This window comes from Dendrobates tinctorius, unplaced genomic scaffold, assembly GCF_039654945.1.
Source record: "Dendrobates tinctorius isolate UK_male_01 unplaced genomic scaffold, ASM3965494v1 ptg000094l, whole genome shotgun sequence".
NCBI classification, from domain to species: Eukaryota; Metazoa; Chordata; class Amphibia; order Anura; family Dendrobatidae; genus Dendrobates; species Dendrobates tinctorius.
Window position 1 is genome coordinate 10,240,050 of NW_027361762.1, and position 24,280 is coordinate 10,264,329.

The window sequence follows — 24,280 nt, forward strand, 5'->3', positions numbered from 1 at the left end:
TCAGATAGCAGGTATATATAGCATAGTTTAAACATTAACAATGTACGTCTACATATCAGGAGTAGAGTTGAGCGAAACGGGTCGAAAAAATTCAAAAGTCGCCGACTTTTGGCAAAGTCGGGTTTCATGAAACGAAACCCGACCCTAGGATGAGGTCGGCCACGAGGTCGGCGACTTACGCGCCAAAGTCGCGTTTCAAAAGTTTGTTTTGCGCTCTTTTTCAGCCAATCAGGATCCACGGACACTGTGGGCAACGTGATGACCTAGGCACGGGTCACCACCATCTTTCAGAAGGGCATGCAAGTGATTGGCTTGCTTTGGTGGGCGTCACAGGGGGTATAAAAGGGCGTGCACGTCGACCGCCATCTTACTTCTGCCGATCTTAGTATAGGGAGAGGTTGCTGCTGATTCTGTAGGGAGAGCGTTAGGCAGGGAAGAAGACAAAAAAACTGCTTCTGCTGCTAGCGATTTGGCCTGCACAACACACAAGTCACTGTGTGTGCAGTGCAAGGGGAGGCTATATAGTGGTGTATCAGTGGTGTCGGTTGTTGGGCTGCCTTTTAAGGCTTCCTGACACGCTGGCATTGCTGTTTACCCACTGCTCCGCAAACTGCTTTTTTAAAAGCAATCCAATCTCCCTTATCCTCTAGTCACTTTTGTCACAGCTGTGCCATCGAGCGTGTCACATAGCGCTCAGTTATCAGTGGGCCTCACACAATCCACAAGTGTCCAGTGTCCAAAAGTGTGCGCAGAGATTCAAAATCTCCATTATCCTCTCGTCACTTTGGTCACAGGCAGCTGTGCCATCGAGCGTGTCACATAGCGCTCAGATATCAGTGGGCCTCACACAATCCACAAGTGTCCAGTGTCCAAAAGTGTGCGCAGAGATTCAAAATCTCCATTATCCTCTCGTCACTTTGGTCACAGGCAGCTGTGCCATCGAGCCTGTCACATAGCGCTCAGAAATCAGTGGGCCTCACACAATCCACATGTGTCCAGTGTCCAAAAGTGTGCGCAGAGATTCAAAATCTCCATTATCCTCTCGTCACTTTGGTCACAGGCAGCTGTGCCATCGAGCGTGTCACATAGCGCTCAGATATCAGTGGGCCTCACACAATCCACAAGTGTCCAGTGTCCAAAAGTGTGCGCAGAGATTCAAAATCTCCATTATCCTCTCGTCACTTTGGTCACAGGCAGCTGTGCCATCGAGCGTGTCACATAGCGCTCAGATATCAGTGGGCCTCACACAATCCACAAGTGTCCAGTGTCCAAAAGTGTGCGCAGAGATTCAAAATCTCCATTATCCTCTCGTCACTTTGGTCACAGGCAGCTGTGCCATCGAGCCTGTCACATAGCGCTCAGATATCAGTGGGCCTCACACAATCCACAAGTGTCCAGTGTCCAAAAGTGTGCGCAGAGGTTCAAAATCTCCATTATCCTCTCGTCACTTTGGTCACAGGCAGCTGTGCCATCGAGCGTGTCACATAGCGCTCAGATATCAGTGGGCCTCACACAATCCACAAGTGTCCAGTGTCCAAAAGTGTGCGCAGAGATTCAAAATCTCCATTATCCTCTCGTCAATTTGGTCACAGGCAGCTGTGCCATCGAGCGTGTCACATAGCGCTCAGATATCAGTGGGCCTCACACAATCCACAAGTGTCCAGTGTCCAAAAGTGTGTGCAGAGATTCAAAATCTCCATTATCCTCTCGTCACTTTGGTCACAGGCAGCTGTGCCATCGAGCGTGTCACATAGCGCTCAGATATCAGTGGGCCTCACACAATCCACAAGTGTCCAGTGTCCAAAAGTGTGCGCAGAGATTCAAAATCTCCATTATCCTCTCGTCACTTTGGTCACAGGCAGCTGTGCCATCGAGCCTGTCACATAGCGCTCAGAAATCAGTGGGCCTCACACAATCCACATGTGTCCAGTGTCCAAAAGTGTGCGCAGAGATTCAAAATCTCCATTATCCTCTCGTCACTTTGGTCACAGGCAGCTGTGCCATCGAGCGTGTCACATAGCGCTCAGATATCAGTGGGCCTCACACAATCCACAAGTGTCCAGTGTCCAAAAGTGTGCGCAGAGATTCAAAATCTCCATTATCCTCTCGTCACTTTGGTCACAGGCAGCTGTGCCATCGAGCGTGTCACATAGCGCTCAGATATCAGTGGGCCTCACACAATCCACAAGTGTCCAGTGTCCAAAAGTGTGCGCAGAGATTCAAAATCTCCATTATCCTCTCGTCACTTTGGTCACAGGCAGCTGTGCCATCGAGCCTGTCACATAGCGCTCAGATATCAGTGGGCCTCACACAATCCACAAGTGTCCAGTGTCCAAAAGTGTGCGCAGAGGTTCAAAATCTCCATTATCCTCTCGTCACTTTGGTCACAGGCAGCTGTGCCATCGAGCGTGTCACATAGCGCTCAGATATCAGTGGGCCTCACACAATCCACAAGTGTCCAGTGTCCAAAAGTGTGCGCAGAGATTCAAAATCTCCATTATCCTCTCGTCAATTTGGTCACAGGCAGCTGTGCCATCGAGCGTGTCACATAGCGCTCAGATATCAGTGGGCCTCACACAATCCACAAGTGTCCAGTGTCCAAAAGTGTGTGCAGAGATTCAAAATCTCCATTATCCTCTCGTCACTTTGGTCACAGGCAGCTGTGCCATCGAGCGTGTCACATAGCGCTCAGATATCAGTGGGCCTCACACAATCCACAAGTGTCCAGTGTCCAAAAGTGTGCGCAGAGATTCAAAATCTCCATTATCCTCTCGTCACTTTGGTCACAGGCAGCTGTGCCATCGAGCGTGTCACATAGCGCTCAGATATCAGTGGGCCTCACACAATCCACAAGTGTCCAGTGTCCAAAAGTGTGTGCAGAGATTCAAAATCTCCATTATCCTCTCGTCACTTTGGTCACAGGCAGCTGTGCCATCGAGCGTGTCACATAGCGCTCAGATATCAGTGGGCCTCACACAATCCACAAGTGTCCAGTGTCCAAAAGTGTGCGCAGAGATTCAAAATCTCCATTATCCTCTCGTCACTTTGGTCACAGGCAGCTGTGCCATCGAGCGTGTCACATAGCGCTCAGATATCAGTGGGCCTCACACAATCCACAAGTGTCCAGTGTCCAAAAGTGTGCGCAGAGATTCAAAATCTCCATTATCCTCTCGTCACTTTGGTCACAGGTAGCTGTGCCATCGAGCGTGTCACATAGCGCTCAGATATCAGTGGGCCTCACACAATCCACAAGTGTCCAGTGTCCAAAAGTGTGCGCAGAGATTCAAAATCTCCATTATCCTCTCGTCACTTTGGTCACAGGCAGCTGTGCCATCGAGCGTGTCACATAGCGCTCAGATATCAGTGGGCCTCACACAATCCACAAGTGTCCAGTGTCCAAAAGTGTGCGCAGAGATTCAAAATCTCCATTATCCTCTCGTCACTTTGGTCACAGGCAGCTGTGCCATCGAGCCTGTCACATAGCGCTCAGATATCAGTGGGCCTCACACAATCCACAAGTGTCCAGTGTCCAAAAGTGTGCGCAGAGGTTCAAAATCTCCATTATCCTCTCGTCACTTTGGTCACAGGCAGCTGTGCCATCGAGCGTGTCACAAAGCGCTCAGATATCAGTGGGCCTCACACAATCCACAAGTGTCCAGTGTCCAAAAGTGTGCGCAGAGATTCAAAATCTCCATTATCCTCTCGTCAATTTGGTCACAGGCAGCTGTGCCATCGAGCGTGTCACATAGCGCTCAGATATCAGTGGGCCTCACACAATCCACAAGTGTCCAGTGTCCAAAAGTGTGTGCAGAGATTCAAAATCTCCATTATCCTCTCGTCACTTTGGTCACAGGCAGCTGTGCCATCGAGCGTGTCACATAGCGCTCAGATATCAGTGGGCCTCACACAATCCACAAGTGTCCAGTGTCCAAAAGTGTGCGCAGAGATTCAAAATCTCCATTATCCTCTCGTCACTTTGGTCACAGGCAGCTGTGCCATCGAGCGTGTCACATAGCGCTCAGATATCAGTGGGCCTCACACAATCCACAAGTGTCCAGTGTCCAAAAGTGTGTGCAGAGATTCAAAATCTCCATTATCCTCTCGTCACTTTGGTCACAGGCAGCTGTGCCATCGAGCGTGTCACATAGCGCTCAGATATCAGTGGGCCTCACACAATCCACAAGTGTCCAGTGTCCAAAAGTGTGCGCAGAGATTCAAAATCTCCATTATCCTCTCGTCACTTTGGTCACAGGCAGCTGTGCCATCGAGCGTGTCACATAGCGCTCAGATATCAGTGGGCCTCACACAATCCACAAGTGTCCAGTGTCCAAAAGTGTGCGCAGAGATTCAAAATCTCCATTATCCTCTCGTCACTTTGGTCACAGGCAGCTGTGCCATCGAGCGTGTCACATAGCGCTCAGATATCAGTGGGCCTCACACAATCCACAAGTGTCCAGTGTCCAAAAGTGTGCGCAGAGATTCAAAATCTCCATTATCCTCTCGTCACTTTGGTCACAGGCAGCTGTGCCATCGAGCCTGTCACATAGCGCTCAGATATCAGTGGGCCTCACACAATCCACAAGTGTCCAGTGTCCAAAAGTGTGCGCAGAGATTCAAAATCTCCATTATCCTCTCGTCACTTTGGTCACAGGCAGCTGTGCCATCGAGCGTGTCACATAGCGCTCAGATATCAGTGGGCCTCACACAATCCACAAGTGTCCAGTGTCCAAAAGTGTGCGCAGAGATTCAAAATCTCCATTATCCTCTCGTCACTTTGGTCACAGGCAGCTGTGCCATCGAGCGTGTCACATAGCGCTCAGATATCAGTGGGCCTCACACAATCCACAAGTGTCCAGTGTCCAAAAGTGTGCGCAGAGATTCAAAATCTCCATTATCCTCTCGTCAATTTGGTCACAGGCAGCTGTGCCATCGAGCGTGTCACATAGCGCTCAGATATCAGTGGGCCTCACACAATCCACAAGTGTCCAGTGTCCAAAAGTGTGTGCAGAGATTCAAAATCTCCATTATCCTCTCGTCACTTTGGTCACAGGCAGCTGTGCCATCGAGCGTGTCACATAGCGCTCAGATATCAGTGGGCCTCACACAATCCACAAGTGTCCAGTGTCCAAAAGTGTGCGCAGAGATTCAAAATCTCCATTATCCTCTCGTCACTTTGGTCACAGGCAGCTGTGCCATCGAGCGTGTCACATAGCGCTCAGATATCAGTGGGCCTCACACAATCCACAAGTGTCCAGTGTCCAAAAGTGAGTGCAGAGATTCAAAATCTCCATTATCCTCTCGTCACTTTGGTCACAGGCAGCTGTGCCATCGAGCGTGTCACATAGCGCTCAGATATCAGTGGGCCTCACACAATCCACAAGTGTCCAGTGTCCAAAAGTGTGCGCAGAGATTCAAAATCTCCATTATCCTCTCGTCACTTTGGTCACAGGCAGCTGTGCCATCGAGCGTGTCACATAGCGCTCAGATATCAGTGGGCCTCACACAATCCACAAGTGTCCAGTGTCCAAAAGTGAGTGCAGAGATTCAAAATCTCCATTATCCTCTCGTCACTTTGGTCACAGGCAGCTGTGCCATCGAGCGTGTCACATAGCGCTCAGATATCAGTGGGCCTCACACAATCCACAAGTGTCCAGTGTCCAAAAGTGTGCGCAGAGATTCAAAATCTCCATTATCCTCTCGTCACTTTGGTCACAGGCAGCTGTGCCATCGAGCGTGTCACATAGCGCTCAGATATCAGTGGGCCTCACACAATCCACAAGTGTCCAGTGTCCAAAAGTGTGCGCAGAGATTCAAAATCTCCATTATCCTCTCGTCAATTTGGTCACAGGCAGCTGTGCCATCGAGCGTGTCACATAGCGCTCAGATATCAGTGGGCCTCACAAAATCCACAAGTGTCCAGTGTCCAAAAGTGTGTGCAGAGATTCAAAATCTCCATTATCCTCTCGTCACTTTGGTCACAGGCAGCTGTGCCATCGAGCGTGTCACATAGCGCTCAGATATCAGTGGGCCTCACACAATCCACAAGTGTCCAGTGTCCAAAAGTGTGCGCAGAGATTCAAAATCTCCATTATCCTCTCGTCACTTTGGTCACAGGCAGCTGTGCCATCGAGCGTGTCACATAGCGCTCAGATATCAGTGGGCCTCACACAATCCACAAGTGTCCAGTGTCCAAAAGTGAGTGCAGAGATTCAAAATCTCCATTATCCTCTCGTCACTTTGGTCACAGGCAGCTGTGCCATCGAGCGTGTCACATAGCGCTCAGATATCAGTGGGCCTCACACAATCCACAAGTGTCCAGTGTCCAAAAGTGTGCGCAGAGATTCAAAATCTCCATTATCCTCTCGTCACTTTGGTCACAGGCAGCTGTGCCATCGAGCGTGTCACATAGTGCTCAGATATCAGTGGGCCTCACACAATCCACAAGTGTCCAGTGTCCAAAAGTGTGCGCAGAGATTCAAAATCTCCATTATCCTCTCGTCACTTTGGTCACAGGCAGCTGTGCCATCGAGCGTGTCACATAGCGCTCAGATATCAGTGGGCCTCACACAATCCACAAGTGTCCATTGTCCAAAAGTGTGCGCAGAGATTCAAAATCTCCATTATCCTCTCGTCACTTTGGTCACAGGCAGCTGTGCCATCGAGCCTGTCACATAGCGCTCAGATATCAGTGGGCCTCACACAATCCACAAGTGTCCAGTGTCCAAAAGTGTGCGCAGAGATTCAAAATCTCCATTATCCTCTCGTCACTTTGGTCACAGGCAGCTGTGCCATCGAGCGTGTCACATAGCGCTCAGATATCAGTGGGCCTCACACAATCCACAAGTGTCCAGTGTCCAAAAGTGTGCGCAGAGATTCAAAATCTCCATTATCCTCTCGTCACTTTGGTCACAGGCAGCTGTGCCATCGAGCGTGTCACATAGCGCTCAGATATCAGTGGGCCTCACACAATCCACAAGTGTCCAGTGTCCAAAAGTGTGCGCAGAGATTCAAAATCTCCATTATCCTCTCGTCACTTTGGTCACAGGCAGCTGTGCCATCGAGCGTGTCACATAGCGCTCAGATATCAGTGGGCCTCACACAATCCACAAGTGTCCAGTGTCCAAAAGTGTGCGCAGAGATTCAAAATCTCCATTATCCTCTCGTCAATTTGGTCACAGGCAGCTGTGCCATCGAGCGTGTCACATAGCGCTCAGATATCAGTGGGCCTCACACAATCCACAAGTGTCCAGTGTCCAAAAGTGTGTGCAGAGATTCAAAATCTCCATTATCCTCTCGTCACTTTGGTCACAGGCAGCTGTGCCATCGAGCGTGTCACATAGCGCTCAGATATCAGTGGGCCTCACACAATCCACAAGTGTCCAGTGTCCAAAAGTGTGCGCAGAGATTCAAAATCTCCATTATCCTCTCGTCACTTTGGTCACAGGCAGCTGTGCCATCGAGCGTGTCACATAGCGCTCAGATATCAGTGGGCCTCACACAATCCACAAGTGTCCAGTGTCCAAAAGTGAGTGCAGAGATTCAAAATCTCCATTATCCTCTCGTCACTTTGGTCACAGGCAGCTGTGCCATCGAGCGTGTCACATAGCGCTCAGATATCAGTGGGCCTCACACAATCCACAAGTGTCCAGTGTCCAAAAGTGTGCGCAGAGATTCAAAATCTCCATTATCCTCTCGTCACTTTGGTCACAGGCAGCTGTGCCATCGAGCGTGTCACATAGTGCTCAGATATCAGTGGGCCTCACACAATCCACAAGTGTCCAGTGTCCAAAAGTGTGCGCAGAGATTCAAAATCTCCATTATCCTCTCGTCACTTTGGTCACAGGCAGCTGTGCCATCGAGCGTGTCACATAGCGCTCAGATATCAGTGGGCCTCACACAATCCACAAGTGTCCATTGTCCAAAAGTGTGCGCAGAGATTCAAAATCTCCATTATCCTCTCGTCACTTTGGTCACAGGCAGCTGTGCCATCGAGCCTGTCACATAGCGCTCAGATATCAGTGGGCCTCACACAATCCACAAGTGTCCAGTGTCCAAAAGTGTGCGCAGAGATTCAAAATCTCCATTATCCTCTCGTCACTTTGGTCACAGGCAGCTGTGCCATCGAGCGTGTCACATAGCGCTCAGATATCAGTGGGCCTCACACAATCCACAAGTGTCCAGTGTCCAAAAGTGTGCGCAGAGATTCAAAATCTCCATTATCCTCTCGTCACTTTGGTCACAGGCAGCTGTGCCATCGAGCGTGTCACATAGCGCTCAGATATCAGTGGGCCTCACACAATCCACAAGTGTCCAGTGTCCAAAAGTGTGCGCAGAGATTCAAAATCTCCATTATCCTCTCGTCAATTTGGTCACAGGCAGCTGTGCCATCGAGCGTGTCACATAGCGCTCAGATATCAGTGGGCCTCACACAATCCACAAGTGTCCAGTGTCCAAAAGTGTGTGCAGAGATTCAAAATCTCCATTATCCTCTCGTCACTTTGGTCACAGGCAGCTGTGCCATCGAGCGTGTCACATAGCGCTCAGATATCAGTGGGCCTCACACAATCCACAAGTGTCCAGTGTCCAAAAGTGTGCGCAGAGATTCAAAATCTCCATTATCCTCTCGTCACTTTGGTCACAGGCAGCTGTGCCATCGAGCGTGTCACATAGCGCTCAGATATCAGTGGGCCTCACACAATCCACAAGTGTCCAGTGTCCAAAAGTGTGTGCAGAGATTCAAAATCTCCATTATCCTCTCGTCACTTTGGTCACAGGCAGCTGTGCCATCGAGCGTGTCACATAGCGCTCAGATATCAGTGGGCCTCACACAATCCACAAGTGTCCAGTGTCCAAAAGTGTGCGCAGAGATTCAAAATCTCCATTATCCTCTCGTCACTTTGGTCACAGGCAGCTGTGCCATCGAGCGTGTCACATAGTGCTCAGATATCAGTGGGCCTCACACAATCCACAAGTGTCCAGTGTCCAAAAGTGTGCGCAGAGATTCAAAATCTCCATTATCCTCTCGTCACTTTGGTCACAGGCAGCTGTGCCATCGAGCGTGTCACATAGCGCTCAGATATCAGTGGGCCTCACACAATCCACAAGTGTCCATTGTCCAAAAGTGTGCGCAGAGATTCAAAATCTCCATTATCCTCTCGTCACTTTGGTCACAGGCAGCTGTGCCATCGAGCGTGTCACATAGCGCTCAGATATCAGTGGGCCTCACACAATCCACAAGTGTCCAGTGTCCAAAAGTGTGCGCAGAGATTCAAAATCTCCATTATCCTCTCGTCACTTTGGTCACAGGCAGCTGTGCCATCGAGCGTGTCACATAGCGCTCAGATATCAGTGGGCCTCACACAATCCACAAGTGTCCAGTGTCCAAAAGTGTGCGCAGAGATTCAAAATCTCCATTATCCTCTCGTCAATTTGGTCACAGGCAGCTGTGCCATCGAGCGTGTCACATAGCGCTCAGATATCAGTGGGCCTCACACAATCCACAAGTGTCCAGTGTCCAAAAGTGTGTGCAGAGATTCAAAATCTCCATTATCCTCTCGTCACTTTGGTCACAGGCAGCTGTGCCATCGAGCGTGTCACATAGCGCTCAGATATCAGTGGGCCTCACACAATCCACAAGTGTCCAGTGTCCAAAAGTGTGCGCAGAGATTCAAAATCTCCATTATCCTCTCGTCACTTTGGTCACAGGCAGCTGTGCCATCGAGCGTGTCACATAGCGCTCAGATATCAGTGGGCCTCACACAATCCACAAGTGTCCAGTGTCCAAAAGTGTGTGCAGAGATTCAAAATCTCCATTATCCTCTCGTCACTTTGGTCACAGGCAGCTGTGCCATCGAGCGTGTCACATAGCGCTCAGATATCAGTGGGCCTCACACAATCCACAAGTGTCCAGTGTCCAAAAGTGTGCGCAGAGATTCAAAATCTCCATTATCCTCTCGTCACTTTGGTCACAGGCAGCTGTGCCATCGAGCGTGTCACATAGTGCTCAGATATCAGTGGGCCTCACACAATCCACAAGTGTCCAGTGTCCAAAAGTGTGCGCAGAGATTCAAAATCTCCATTATCCTCTCGTCACTTTGGTCACAGGCAGCTGTGCCATCGAGCGTGTCACATAGCGCTCAGATATCAGTGGGCCTCACACAATCCACAAGTGTCCATTGTCCAAAAGTGTGCGCAGAGATTCAAAATCTCCATTATCCTCTCGTCACTTTGGTCACAGGCAGCTGTGCCATCGAGCCTGTCACATAGCGCTCAGATATCAGTGGGCCTCACACAATCCACAAGTGTCCAGTGTCCAAAAGTGTGCGCAGAGATGCAAAATCTCCATTATCCTCTCGTCACTTTGGTCACAGGCAGCTGTGCCATCGAGCGTGTCACATAGCGCTCAGATATCAGTGGGCCTCACACAATCCACAAGTGTCCAGTGTCCAAAAGTGTGCGCAGAGATTCAAAATCTCCATTATCCTCTCGTCACTTTGGTCACAGGCAGCTGTGCCATCGAGCGTGTCACATAGCGCTCAGATATCAGTGGGCCTCACACAATCCACAAGTGTCCAGTGTCCAAAAGTGTGCGCAGAGATTCAAAATCTCCATTATCCTCTCGTCACTTTGGTCACAGGCAGCTGTGCCATCGAGCGTGTCACATAGCGCTCAGATATCAGTGGGCCTCACACAATCCACAAGTGTCCATTGTCCAAAAGTGTGCGCAGAGATTCAAAATCTCCATTATCCTCTCGTCACTTTGGTCACAGGCAGCTGTGCCATCGAGCCTGTCACATAGCGCTCAGATATCAGTGGGCCTCACACAATCCACAAGTGTCCAGTGTCCAAAAGTGTGCGCAGAGATTCAAAATCTCCATTATCCTCTCGTCACTTTGGTCACAGGCAGCTGTGCCATCGAGCGTGTCACATAGCGCTCAGATATCAGTGGGCCTCACACAATCCACAAGTGTCCAGTGTCCAAAAGTGTGCGCAGAGATTCAAAATCTCCATTATCCTCTCGTCACTTTGGTCACAGGCAGCTGTGCCATCGAGCGTGTCACATAGCGCTCAGATATCAGTGGGCCTCACACAATCCACAAGTGTCCAGTGTCCAAAAGTGTGCGCAGAGATTCAAAATCTCCATTATCCTCTCGTCAATTTGGTCACAGGCAGCTGTGCCATCGAGCGTGTCACATAGCGCTCAGATATCAGTGGGCCTCACACAATCCACAAGTGTCCAGTGTCCAAAAGTGTGTGCAGAGATTCAAAATCTCCATTATCCTCTCGTCACTTTGGTCACAGGCAGCTGTGCCATCGAGCGTGTCACATAGCGCTCAGATATCAGTGGGCCTCACACAATCCACAAGTGTCCAGTGTCCAAAAGTGTGCGCAGAGATTCAAAATCTCCATTATCCTCTCGTCACTTTGGTCACAGGCAGCTGTGCCATCGAGCGTGTCACATAGCGCTCAGATATCAGTGGGCCTCACACAATCCACAAGTGTCCAGTGTCCAAAAGTGTGCGCAGAGATTCAAAATCTCCATTATCCTCTCGTCAATTTGGTCACAGGCAGCTGTACCATCGAGCGTGTCACATAGCGCTCAGATATCAGTGGGCCTCACACAATCCACAAGTGTCCAGTGTCCAAAAGTGTGTGCAGAGATTCAAAATCTCCATTATCCTCTCGTCACTTTGGTCACAGGCAGCTGTGCCATCGAGCGTGTCACATAGCGCTCAGATATCAGTGGGCCTCACACAATCCACAAGTGTCCAGTGTCCAAAAGTGTGCGCAGAGATTCAAAATCTCCATTATCCTCTCGTCACTTTGGTCACAGGCAGCTGTGCCATCGAGCGTGTCACATAGCGCTCAGATATCAGTGGGCCTCACACAATCCACAAGTGTCAAGTGTCCAAAAGTGTGTGCAGAGATTCAAAATCTCCATTATCCTCTCGTCACTTTGGTCACAGGCAGCTGTGCCATCGAGCGTGTCACATAGCGCTCAGATATCAGTGGACCTCACACAATCCACAAGTGTCCAGTGTCCAAAAGTGTGCGCAGAGATTCAAAATCTCCATTATCCTCTTGTCACTTTGGTCACAGGCAGCTGTGCCATCGAGCGTGTCACATAGTGCTCAGATATCAGTGGGCCTCACACAATCCACAAGTGTCCAGTGTCCAAAAGTGTGCGCAGAGATTCAAAATCTCCATTATCCTCTCGTCACTTTGGTCACAGGCAGCTGTGCCATCGAGCGTGTCACATAGCGCTCAGATATCAGTGGGCCTCACACAATCCACAAGTGTCCGTTGTCCAAAAGTGTGCGCAGAGATTCAAAATCTCCATTATCCTCTCGTCACTTTGGTCACAGGCAGCTGTGCCATCGAGCCTGTCACATAGCGCTCAGATATCAGTGGGTCTCACACAATCCACAAGTGTCCAGTGTCCAAAAGTGTGCGCAGAGATTCAAAATCTCCATTATCCTCTCGTCACTTTGGTCACAGGCAGCTGTGCCATCGAGCGTGTCACATAGCGCTCAGATATCAGTGGGCCTCACACAATCCACAAGTGTCCAGTGTCCAAAAGTGTGCGCAGAGATTCAAAATCTCCATTATCCTCTCGTCACTTTGGTCACAGGCAGCTGTGCCATCGAGCGTGTCACATAGTGCTCAGATATCAGTGGGCCACACACAATCCACAAGTGTCCAGTGTCCAAAAGTGTGCGCAGAGATTCAAAATCTCCATTATCTTCTCGTCACTCTGGTCACAGGCAGCTGTGCCATCGAGCCTGTCACATAGCGCTCAGATATCAGTGGGCCTCACACAATCCACAAGTGTCCAGTGTCCAAAAGTGTGCGCAGAGATTCAAAATCTCCATTATCCTCTCGTCACTTTGGTCACAGGCAGCTGTGCCATCGAGCGTGTCACATAGCGCTCAGATATCAGTGGGCCTCACACAATCCACAAGTGTCCAGTGTCCAAAAGTGTGCGCAGAGATTCAAAATCTCCATTATCCTCTCGTCACTTTGGTCACAGGCAGCTGTGCCATCGAGCGTGTCACATAGCGCTCAGATATCAGTGGGCCTCACACAATCCACAAGTGTCCAGTGTCCAAAAGTGTGCGCAGAGATTCAAAATCTCCATTATCCTCTCGTCACTTTGGTCACAGGCAGCTGTGCCATCGAGCGTGTCACATAGCGCTCAGATATCAGTGGGCCTCACACAATCCACAAGTGTCCAGTGTCCAAAAGTGTGTGCAGAGATTCAAAATCTCCATTATCCTCTCGTCACTTTGGTCACAGGCAGCTGTGCCATCGAGCGTGTCACATAGCGCTCAGATATCAGTGGGCCTCACACAATCCACAAGTGTCCAGTGTCAAAAAGTGTGCGCAGAGATTCAAAATCTCCATTATCCTCTCGTCACTTTGGTCACAGGCAGCTGTGCCATCGAGCGTGTCACATAGCGCTCAGATATCAGTGGGCCTCACACAATCCACAAGTGTCCAGTGTCCAAAAGTGTGTGCAGAGATTCAAAATCTCCATTATCCTCTTGTCACTTTGGTCACAGGCAGCTGTGCCATCGAGCATGTCACATAGCGCTCAGATATCAGTGGGCCTCACACAATCCAAAAGTGTCCACTGTCCACAAGTGTGTGCAGAAATTCTAAATCTCCCCTGTCCTATAGACACCTTGTACCTTGTTTTACATTACTATATAGTTTGTTGGATTTTGTCTACATTTCTACCAAAAATGAGGAAGGCTGGTGGAAGAGGCCGTGGAATTGGGCGGGGGTTGGCAGCTGGTAATGATGGTGTTGGTGGTGGATCTGATGGTAGTGGCAAGAGCAAAATAAGACCGAATGCAGGAGTTGCTGACCCTGCGTCATCGTCTGTCTACATAAGGCCTCGAACGCTTAGTTTTCTAGGAGTTGGCAAACCGCTTTTAAAGGCAGAGCATCAGGAAAAAGTTTGGTCTTACATTGCTGACTCAGCCTCCAGCTCTATTGCCTCCTCTTCTTCAGTTGTAAAAAGTAAAAGCACTGAGTCGTCATTGGAGGCTCATGTTCATGAACCACACCTTTCCTTGTGTCCTTCACCCCAACCAAGATTGAAGGATGACGCAGGCCATACTACTGATTACTCCATGGAGCTGTTTTCACATACCATGCCTGGATTATCAAGTCAAATGGTTAATTACCCAGGCCAAGATGAATCTGACATGGAGTGCACTGATGCACAGCCGCTGATGGATGATTCTGCTGGTACATTCACTCAGAGCACTACATTGTCCTCGCAGTGTACAGAGCCAGATTTTGACCCTGATGAGACTCAGGTGCCCCTTCCCGCACACTATACCACCATACACGGTGACACAGAGAAAGGTGCACATGACATAGAAGAGGAGGTGATGGATGACCCAGTTGTTGACCCAGATTGGCATCCATTGGGGGAAGAGGGTGCTGCTTCCAATAGCTCAGATGAGGAGCATCCACAGCAGACATCGACATCGCAACAGCTGTTATCTGGCAGGCCCGGAGCACTCCAAAGACAGGTTCCAAACATCAAAAGAGTTGCTGGACAGCTTGTCCAGAGGGTCAAAAGATCACAGCGTGCTAGGCCGCAAAATGTCTGCCAAAGTAGGAAGAGTGCAGTGTGGCACTTTTTTGAATAAAATCCTCATGATCAGGCCAAGGTTATCAGTAAGAAGTGCGCAAAGACCTTTAGCCGAGGGAAAAATCTGAAAAATTTGAATACCAGTTGCATGCTTAGACATTTAACCAGCATGCACTTGCAAGCGTGGACACAATACCAAACCTCAAGTGCCACATGTGCAACTGATCACAACGAAGGTAGTCAGCAACGCTACATTGTTTCCCCCACTGTAAGCCCACTGGTTAGCACAGCAGCAAATGTTGAGGTGTCGTTGCAAGGCCACAGCAGTCAGGGAATCCCACTGTTATATCAACGAAAGACTGATTCTAGGCCATCAGAAAGAACACCAACTCCATCACCATCATCAACCCTCTCTCAGTCCGCCCTGTCCACCGCTACTTCCACCATATGCTGCTCTCAAGTCCAGCTCACCCTCCCAGACACTATGAGTAGGTCAAGAAAGTACTCAGTCTCTCATCCGCGTACACTGGGTTTGAACGCCCACATTGCCAAACTAATCTCGTTTGAGATGATGCCCTTTCGGTTGGTGGAAAGCACAGCTTTCCGCGAACTCATGGCCTATGCAGTACCACGCTATGACCTACCCAGTCGCCACTTCTTCTCTCGCAAAGCCATCCCAGCCCTCCACCATCATGTGAAAGACCGCATTGTCCATGAACTCAAGCAGTCAGTGAGCGGAAAGGTGCACCTCACAACTGATGCATGGTCCAGTCGGCATGGCCAGGGCCGTTACGTGTCCATCACTGCGCACTGGGTTAATGTGGTGGATGCAGGGTCCACAGGGGACAGCGGTGGTGGGACAGTGCTGCCTAGCCCATGGTATAGGAAACAGTTGGCTGTAGGCGTTCGACCCTCCTCCTCCTCCTCCTCCAGAAGCGAAAGCTCGTCCACAGAGCGCAGTCGTACGAGCACTCCATCTGCAGCTGCCACTGTTGCACACGATGTGTCCCCCTATCGAGCAGCTAGTGGAAAGCATCAGCAGGCTGTGTTGCAGATGATATGTTTGGGCGACAGACACACCGCCGAGGTGCTGGCCGAGTACTTGAAGCGACAAACTGAGTCATGGCTGGGCAGTGTACATCTTGAGGCAGGCAAGGTAGTTAGTGATAACGGGCGTAATTTTGTGGCAGCCATAGCCCTTTCAAAACTCAGCCACATGCCTTGCTTGGCTCACACCTTGAACCTGGTGGTGCAGTGCTTCCTCAAAAATTATCCGGAGTTAACAGCCCTGCTCCAGAAGGTGCGAAGACTGTGCGCGCACATCCGCCGGTCGCCTGTACACTCCGTTCGTATGCAGAAGCTGCAGCGATTGCTCCACCTTCCCAACCACCGCCTCATTATCGACATTGCAACAAGGTGGAACTCCACCCTGCACATGGTGGAGCGGCTGTGCGAGCAGAGGCAGGCCATAATGCATTTGTGGGAGGATACACGGCCAGGCACTTTGAGAGCAGACATGGAGTTGACAGGCGTGCAGTGGTCGAAGCTGAAAGACCTTTGTAAAGTCCTTCAGTGTTTTGAGGAATGCACACGGCTGGTAAGCGCAGACGACGCCATCCTAAGCATGAGCATCCCACTTATGCGTCTGCTCATGCAAACTTTGACGCACCTTAAGGAGCAGGCGTCTGCAGCCAATGTTGATGAGGAGGAAGAGGAGGAGGGAATCCTTGATGACATTCAGCCATTGTCTGCTCAGGGACCTCTCCTGGACGAGGTGGAGGAAGAAGAGGAGGAGGAGGAGGATGATGGGGATGATTACTTAGGGGAGGAGGATGCATCTCGTGGGGCAAGTGAAAATGTTGGCGTGGCAAGGTCTGGTACAGGGTTTGTGCGTGACTGGAGGGATGTGGATTTGCCAGAAAGTGCTCCTCCACCCAGCACTCGCAGTGCATCATTGACACCAGGAACATTGGCCCACATGTCAGATTATGCCTTGCGGATCCTAAAAAGGGACCCCCGCATTGCCAAAATGATGAACGATGACGACTACTGGTTGGCCAGCATCCTGCATCCACGCTATAAAGGCAAATTACACAACATCATGACACAGGAGAACCTTGACCTAATATTGGCTAATAAACAAGCAACTCTGGTAAATCGGTTGCTTGAGGCATTCCCAGCACACAGCAGCGGTGATGGTTCTCACACGAGCCGTACGGGCCAGGGGCAGCTTGGCAGAGGTGTTCGTGGTGCACACAGCAGAAGTGGCGTTGGAGACAGGGGTTTCATGACAATGTTGTGGACTGATTTTTCAAATACCGCTCACACAACTGGTAATACTGCATCGATGGAAAGTGACAGGAGACAGCAGTTGTCAACTATGGTTACAAACTACTTTTCCTCCCATATCGATGTTCTCCCACACAGGTCATTCCCCTTTGACTATTGGGCCGCTAAACTGGACACCTGGCCTGAATTGGCCCAATATGCCTTACAGGAGCTCGCTTGCCCAGCTGCAAGTGTGCTATCGGAAAGAGTCTTCAGTGCAGCTGGATCAATCCTGACAGAAAAAAGGACCCGTCTGTCAACCCAAAATGTGGATTATCTAACCTTCATTAAAATGAACCACGCATGGGTTTCCAAGGATTTTGTCCCACCTTCCCCTGATGACACATAGGGTGACAGAAAAATGGCTTGCTTTGGTCCACCTCTTCCTGGTACTTCACCTATTTCGCCTTTTGCATCAGCTGAATGTCCAACATCAACATATGCCACTTTCTAAAACTCCCTAACTGGGCTGCCTCCCCCCCCATGGCCGGGGTCACCACCTAGCGCACGACACCGTGCGAGTGCCGTTGCCCTGGACAGGTGGGTAGGCCGACTGTTGGGCGCGGGCACTGGCACAGGGTCCCTCATAGTGCAATCAAGTGTCTCTGACGGTGGTGGTGCACACCCGCCGTCAGACACACCGCTGTACTATGAGGGGCCCAGTGCCAGTACCGACGCCCACGAGTGGGCCCCCCTTGCTTGGGCAGGGCCCCAGCATTTGCAATCTTTACCTCTCCCTGCTCCTCCGCTGTGTAATCTGGGCCGTCAAATCCATACTGTGCCTGACACCGTCTGAGCCTGCCTCCTGAGACATATATTTTGAATGTGTACGCTATCCATACATGTTATCCGGGGATACGGTACCCTTTCTAACCTTTGTGCAATCACGTGCAATCCATACTGGGCCTAACACCGTCTGAGCCTGCCTCCTGAGACATATATTTTGAATGTGTACGCTATCCATACATGTTATCCGGGGATACGGTACCCTTTCTAACCTTTGTGCAATCACGTGCAATCCATACTGGGCCTAACACCGTCTGAGCCTGCCTCCTGAGACATATATTTTGAATGTGTATGCTATCCATACATGTTATCCGGGGATACGGTACCCTTTCTAACCTTTGTGCAATCACGTGCAATCCATACTGGGCCTAACACCGTCTGAGCCTGCCTCCTGAGACATATATTTTGAATGTGTACGCTATCCATACATGTTATCCGGGGATACGGTACCCTTTCTAACCTTTGTGCAATCACGTGCAATCCATACTGGGCCTAACACCGTCTGAGCCTGCCTCCTGAGACATATATTTTGAATGTGTACGCTATCCATACATGTTATCCGGGGATACGGTACCCTTTCTAACCTTTGTGCAATCACGTGCAATCCATACTGGGCCTAACACCGTCTGAGCCTGCCTCCTGAGACATATATTTTGAATGTGTACGCTATCCATACAAGTTATCCGGGGATACGGTACCCTTTCTAACCTTTGTGCAATCACGTGCAATCCATACTGGGCCTAACACCGTCTGAGCCTGCCTCCTGAGACATATATTTTGAATGTGTACGCTATCCATACATGTTATCCGGGGATACGGTACCCTTTCTAACCTTTGTGCAATCACGTGCAATCCATACTGGGCCTATCACCGTCTGAGCCTGCCTCCTGAGACATATATTTTGAATGTGTACGCTATCCATACATGTTATCCGGGGATACGGTACCCTTTCTAACCTTTGTGCAATCACGTGCAATCCATACTGTGCCTGACACCGTCTGAGCCTGCCTCCTGAGACATATATTTTGAATGTGTACGCTATCCATACATGTTATCCAGGGATACGGTACCCTTTCTAACCTTTGTGCAATCACGTGCAATCCATACTGGGCCTGACACCGTCTGAGCCTGCCTCCTGAGACATATATTTTGAATGTGTACGCTATCCATACATGTTATCCAGGGATTCGGTACCCTTTCTAACCTTTGTGCAATCACGTGCAATCCATACTGGGCGTGAGAACGGCTGGCGAGCTGTTAAGCAAGATAGAGCACCTGTCCAGACAAGTACAGGGATTCCCTAGCGAGGAGACTTATTTGATTGTTTTCAATGTTGGGACATCAATTTTTGGGGAGCACTATACTCTGAAGAATGATAGATGGGGCCCACCATACACTGGAACTTTCCAAAGGTGGACATCAGACACTGGAGCAGCATTTACAGGGCCCATTATACACTAGAGCATTAGAAATGGGGCCCATTATGTTTGGAGCATTATTTGGGCCCATAAGACAGTGGAGCTTCATCCATGGGGACAAACATATACTGTAGCATTATGTGGAGCTCATCATATACTGTTTCAAACATTATATGGGACCAATGATTCTGTATGGAGAAACAGATGGGCCTCATCATGAGATGTAAAAAGTGAGGTATTTTTCATTGTACTATACCGCTATTTATCTGCCGTATCGGAGCATGATGAGTTGTGGTATGTGTTAAAGGGGCGCTCTTTCGCCCAGGGCACATGAAAACCTGCAGCCAGCCCTCCCCCCCACAACTTTAGCCAAATAACCCCCATTTTTCAGTGCGTAACTTATATTATGAAGTTAATTAAGGTTGACAAGCTTAAGTAAGAAGAATTGATGCTTTTGGCATTCAAATGGGCACTGTAGGTGTGTTTCCTGTCCTCCTCTCACTGCCGACTTTTATTCCCCATTGACTTACATTGGGTTTCGGGTTTCGGGACGACCCAGACTTTTCCCTATAATCGGACGATCTTGCTCGACCCGACTTTTGGAAAAGTCGGGTTTCACGAAACGAAACGCGACCCTAAAAAACCAAAAGTCGCTCAACTCTAATCAGGAGTAATGTTGAGCCACCACGCTAGTGTTTTGGTTCGTCACACAGGAGGCAAGTTCGTCGAATGTTTGTCGAACCCCATTGAAAACAATGGCAGGCAAACATATACAAACACATAGAAAACAATTACAAAAAACCTTAAAAGGTGTCCCAAAGCAGAGAAAATGCTCAGAAGACAAAAATTACATATGGAAAAGGACAACTACATTTAGAAAAGAGGTGGAGGAGTAAAAGGAGGAGGTGGAGGAGACACAGATATAGGCTTGTCATTCCCTTATGAAGTCAAGAAAGGCTAGAATAAAAATGTATAATACCAACCAAAAAAAAATTCTGAAATAGAACACGATCATACGCCGTCGGACTTCCCACCAATAAATTATGCCAACTGGCAATCGGGCGGCGTTATTCCCACGAACCTCCAAACAGCGTCCATGAAGGCAAAGTGTTTGCTTTCCGGGGGCAGTATGACTGCAAAGCTTAACCTTAAGGAATGTCCAAAAGGGCACCACCAGGAGTGGAGCCTGTGGCTTAATTGGACTCCACCCGGGAAACCACAACCATGCCACCTCAAGAAAAGATGCACACATTGAAAGCTTTGTCGATTGTGTGTGTGGTGTGGTATGTCCGTTTGTAGTTGTGCTAGCAATTTGTCAGCTTTATTCTGTTAACGAACGAGACTCTGGCATGCCCCCGCGGTACGCGTCAAGCTTACTAGAGGGATACGCGAGGCTCTGGCACTATCATGGTCTATCATGGCGTTACATGTCCGGGGCTGCATGCGCGCTACACTGAAAGGACCAGCTTTTGTCACTTACAGGTGCAGATAACCAGAAGAACACCGTTTGTGATGGGGATCTGTGATTACAATTATTCCCCGCGAATGATGATTTCCCAGTAAGTGCAGGTCAACCGCAATCCCTGAATTAGGGCTAACCGGCATTCCTGAAAAAATACAAAAAATTACTTGTCCAAACCAGAGTTGCTGTAGCTTGCTTAACAGCTCAGCAGCTGTTCTCAGGCCCAGTATGGACTCGACAAGATTCTAGAAAGTTGATAAAGGGTACAGTTTCACCGGGTAACACGTATATATGTAGCATAGTTTACACATTAAAAACCTATGTCTATATATCAGGAGGCAGGCTCAGACGGTCTCAGGCCCAGTATGGATTAGACATGATTGGACAATGGTGACAAAGGTTACCGTATCACTGGATAACAGGTATGTATAGCATAGTTTACACATTAAAAATATATGTCTATAGATTAGGAGGCAGACTCAGACGTTCTCAGGTCCAGTATGGATTTGACCAGATTGTGCAAAGTTGAGAAAGGGTACATTATCACTGGATAGCAGGTATATATAGCATAGTTTAAACAATTAAAATCTCCGTGTTCTCAGTATAGATTAGACAGCAATCTAAAAAGTCGAAAAAAGGAAATGTATTTGAAGCGTACACCAGTATACACTTTTGGTGGTATTTTTTAATCTTCATATATATTTCTGTCTCAGTAAGACAGTCCAGACTCTCCGCAATAGGAAATGAGATGCATACAATTACTGACATAAATTCTAGTGATTACAGAAATCTAGGAATTCCTATTCACGGGATAAACTTCCGTCACTATTCTCAGAGGCGATGCAGACCCTCAATTAATTAGTGTGTGGAGACAGAGAAAACCTTTCTTTGTGAAGAAAGTGTTGCTGTATCGCAGTACCGTTGATCCCATCGCCATTACTCATATCCATATAATTTTGATCACAGGGAGAGATGCAAACATGGTGCTCACTGCCTATCATGCTCTGTCAAGTAACTTTGGAGTGCAAAAGACAGAAGCCACAGGCCGTAGGCGATTCATTTGGATTGGCATGAGAGGGCACATTTAAAAATGTGTGCTGGAATGTCACAAGTCTGTGGGTAGGAAAACTGTGAAAGCTGATGAGAAGCCACCACTGTATCTCATTGTGAGTCGACGTCCATAAGAAATTGAAGCCATTGATCATCTGAAGCTAGATCCCGGCCAGCGGGACAGGGCATAGCTACGTCTTAACCATCATCTTCTATCAGTTCACCAAATTTGTAGTGGCACTCCCAGTGAAGGATTTGACAGCCCAGACTACACAGCGGAGGAGCAGGGAGAGGTAAACATTGCAAATGCTGGCGCCCTGCCCAAGCAAGGGGGGCCCACTCATTGGCGTCGGTACTGGCACTGGGCCCCTCATAATACGGCGGTGTGTCTGACGGCAGGTGTGCACCCCCACCGTCAGAGACACTTGATTGCACTATGAGGGAGCCTGTGCCCTTGCCCGCGCCCAAGAGTCGGCCCACCCACCTGTCCAGGGCAACGGCACTCGCAAGGTTGTGTGCGATAGGTCGTGACCCCGGCCATGGGGGGAGGAGGCAGCCCAGTTAGGGAGGTTTACAAAATGGCATATGTTGATGTGGGACATTCACCTGCTGCTAAAGGCGAAATTGGTCAAGTCCCACAAAGAGGCGGACCAAAGAAAACAATTTTTCTGTCAACCTATGTGTCATCAGGGTAAGGTGTGACGAAATCCTTGGAAACCCATGCATGGTTCATTTTAATGAAGGTTAGATCATCCACATTTTGGGTCGACAGACGGTTCCTTTTTTCTGTCAGGATTGATCCAGCAGCACTGAAGACTCTTTCCAATAGCACACTTGCAGCTGGGCAAGCGAGCTCCTGTAAGGCATATTGGGACAATTCAGGCCAGGTGTCCAGTTTAGCTGCCCAATAGTCAAATGGGAATGACCTGTGAGGGAGAACATCGATATGGGAGGAAAAGTAGTTTGTAACCATAGTTGACAAGTGCTGTCTCCTGTCACTTTCAATTGATGCAGTATTACCAGTCGTGTGAGCGGGACTTGAAAAATCAGTCCACAACATGGTCATGAAACCCCTGTCTCCAACGCCACTTCTGATGTGTGCACCACAAACACCTCTTCCAAGTTGCCCCCGGCTCCTAAGGCTCGTGTGACATCACCGCTGCTGTGTGCTGGGAGTGCCTCAACCAACCGGTTTACCAGAGTTGCTTGTTTGTTAGCCAATATTAGGTCAAGGTTCTCCTGTGTCATGATGTTTTGGAATTTGCCTTTATAGCATGGATCCAGGATGCTGCCCAACCAATAGTCATCATTGTTCATCATTTTGGCAATGAGGGGTCCCTTTTTAGGATCTGCAAGGCATAATCTGACATGTGCGCCAATGTTCCCGGTGTCAATGATGCACTGCGAGTGCTGGGTGGAGGAGCAGTTTCAGGCAAATCCACATCCCTCCAGTCACGCACAAACCCAGTACTAGACCTTGCCATGCCAACCTTTTCTCTTGCCCCACGAGAAGCATTCTCCTTCCCTAAATAATCATCAATATCATCATCCTCCTCCTCTTCTTCCTCCACCTCGTCCACGACAGTTCCCTGAACAGACAATGGCTGACTGCCATCAAGGCTTCCCTCCTCCTCTTCCTCATCATCCTCGGCTGCAGACGCCTGCTCCTTGATGTGCGTCAAAGTTTGCATGAGCAGACGCATAAGTGGGATGCTCATGCTTATGATGGCGTCGTCTGCGCTTGCCAGCCGTGTGCATTCCTCAAAACATTGAAGGACTTTACAGAAGTCTTTCAGCTTTGACCACTGCACACTTGTCAACTCCATGTCTGCCCTCAAAGTGCCTGCCCGTGTATCCTCCCACAAATGCATTACGGCCTGTCTCTGTTCGCACAGCCGCTCAACCATGTGCAGGGTGGAGTTCCACCTTGTTGCAATGTCGATAATTAGGCGGTGCTTGGGAAGGTGGAGCAATCGCTGCAGCTTCTGCATACGACTGGAGTGTACCGGCGACCGGCGGATGTGCGAGCACAGTCTTCGAAACTTATGGAGCAGGCCTGTTAACTCCGGATAATTAGAGAGGAAGCACTGCACCACCAGGTTCAAGGTGTGAGCCAAGCAAGGTATGTGGCTGAGTTTTGAAAGGGCTATGGCTGCCACAAAATTCCGGCCATTATCACTAACTACCTTGCCTGCCTCAAGATGTAGGCTGCCCAGCCATGACTCAGTTTGTCGCTGAAAGTAGTCGGCCAGTACCTCCGCGTTGTGTCTGTCGCCCAAAAACATCATCTGCAACACAGTCTGCTGACGCTTTCCACTAGCTGCTCGATAGGGGGACACATCTTGTGCACCACTGTCAGCTGCGGATGCAGTGCTCGTGCGACTGCGCTCTGTGGACGAGCTTTCGCTTCTGGAGGAGGAGGAGGAGCAGGGTCGAACGCCTACAGCCAACTGTTTCCTATACCGTGGGCTAGGCAGCACTGTGCCATCACAGCTGTCCCCTGTGGACCCTGCATCCACCACATTAACCCAGTGCGCAGTGATGGACACGTAACGGCCCTGGCCATGCCTACTGGACCATGCATCAGTTGTGAGGTGCACCTTTCCACTCACTGATTGCTTGAGTGCA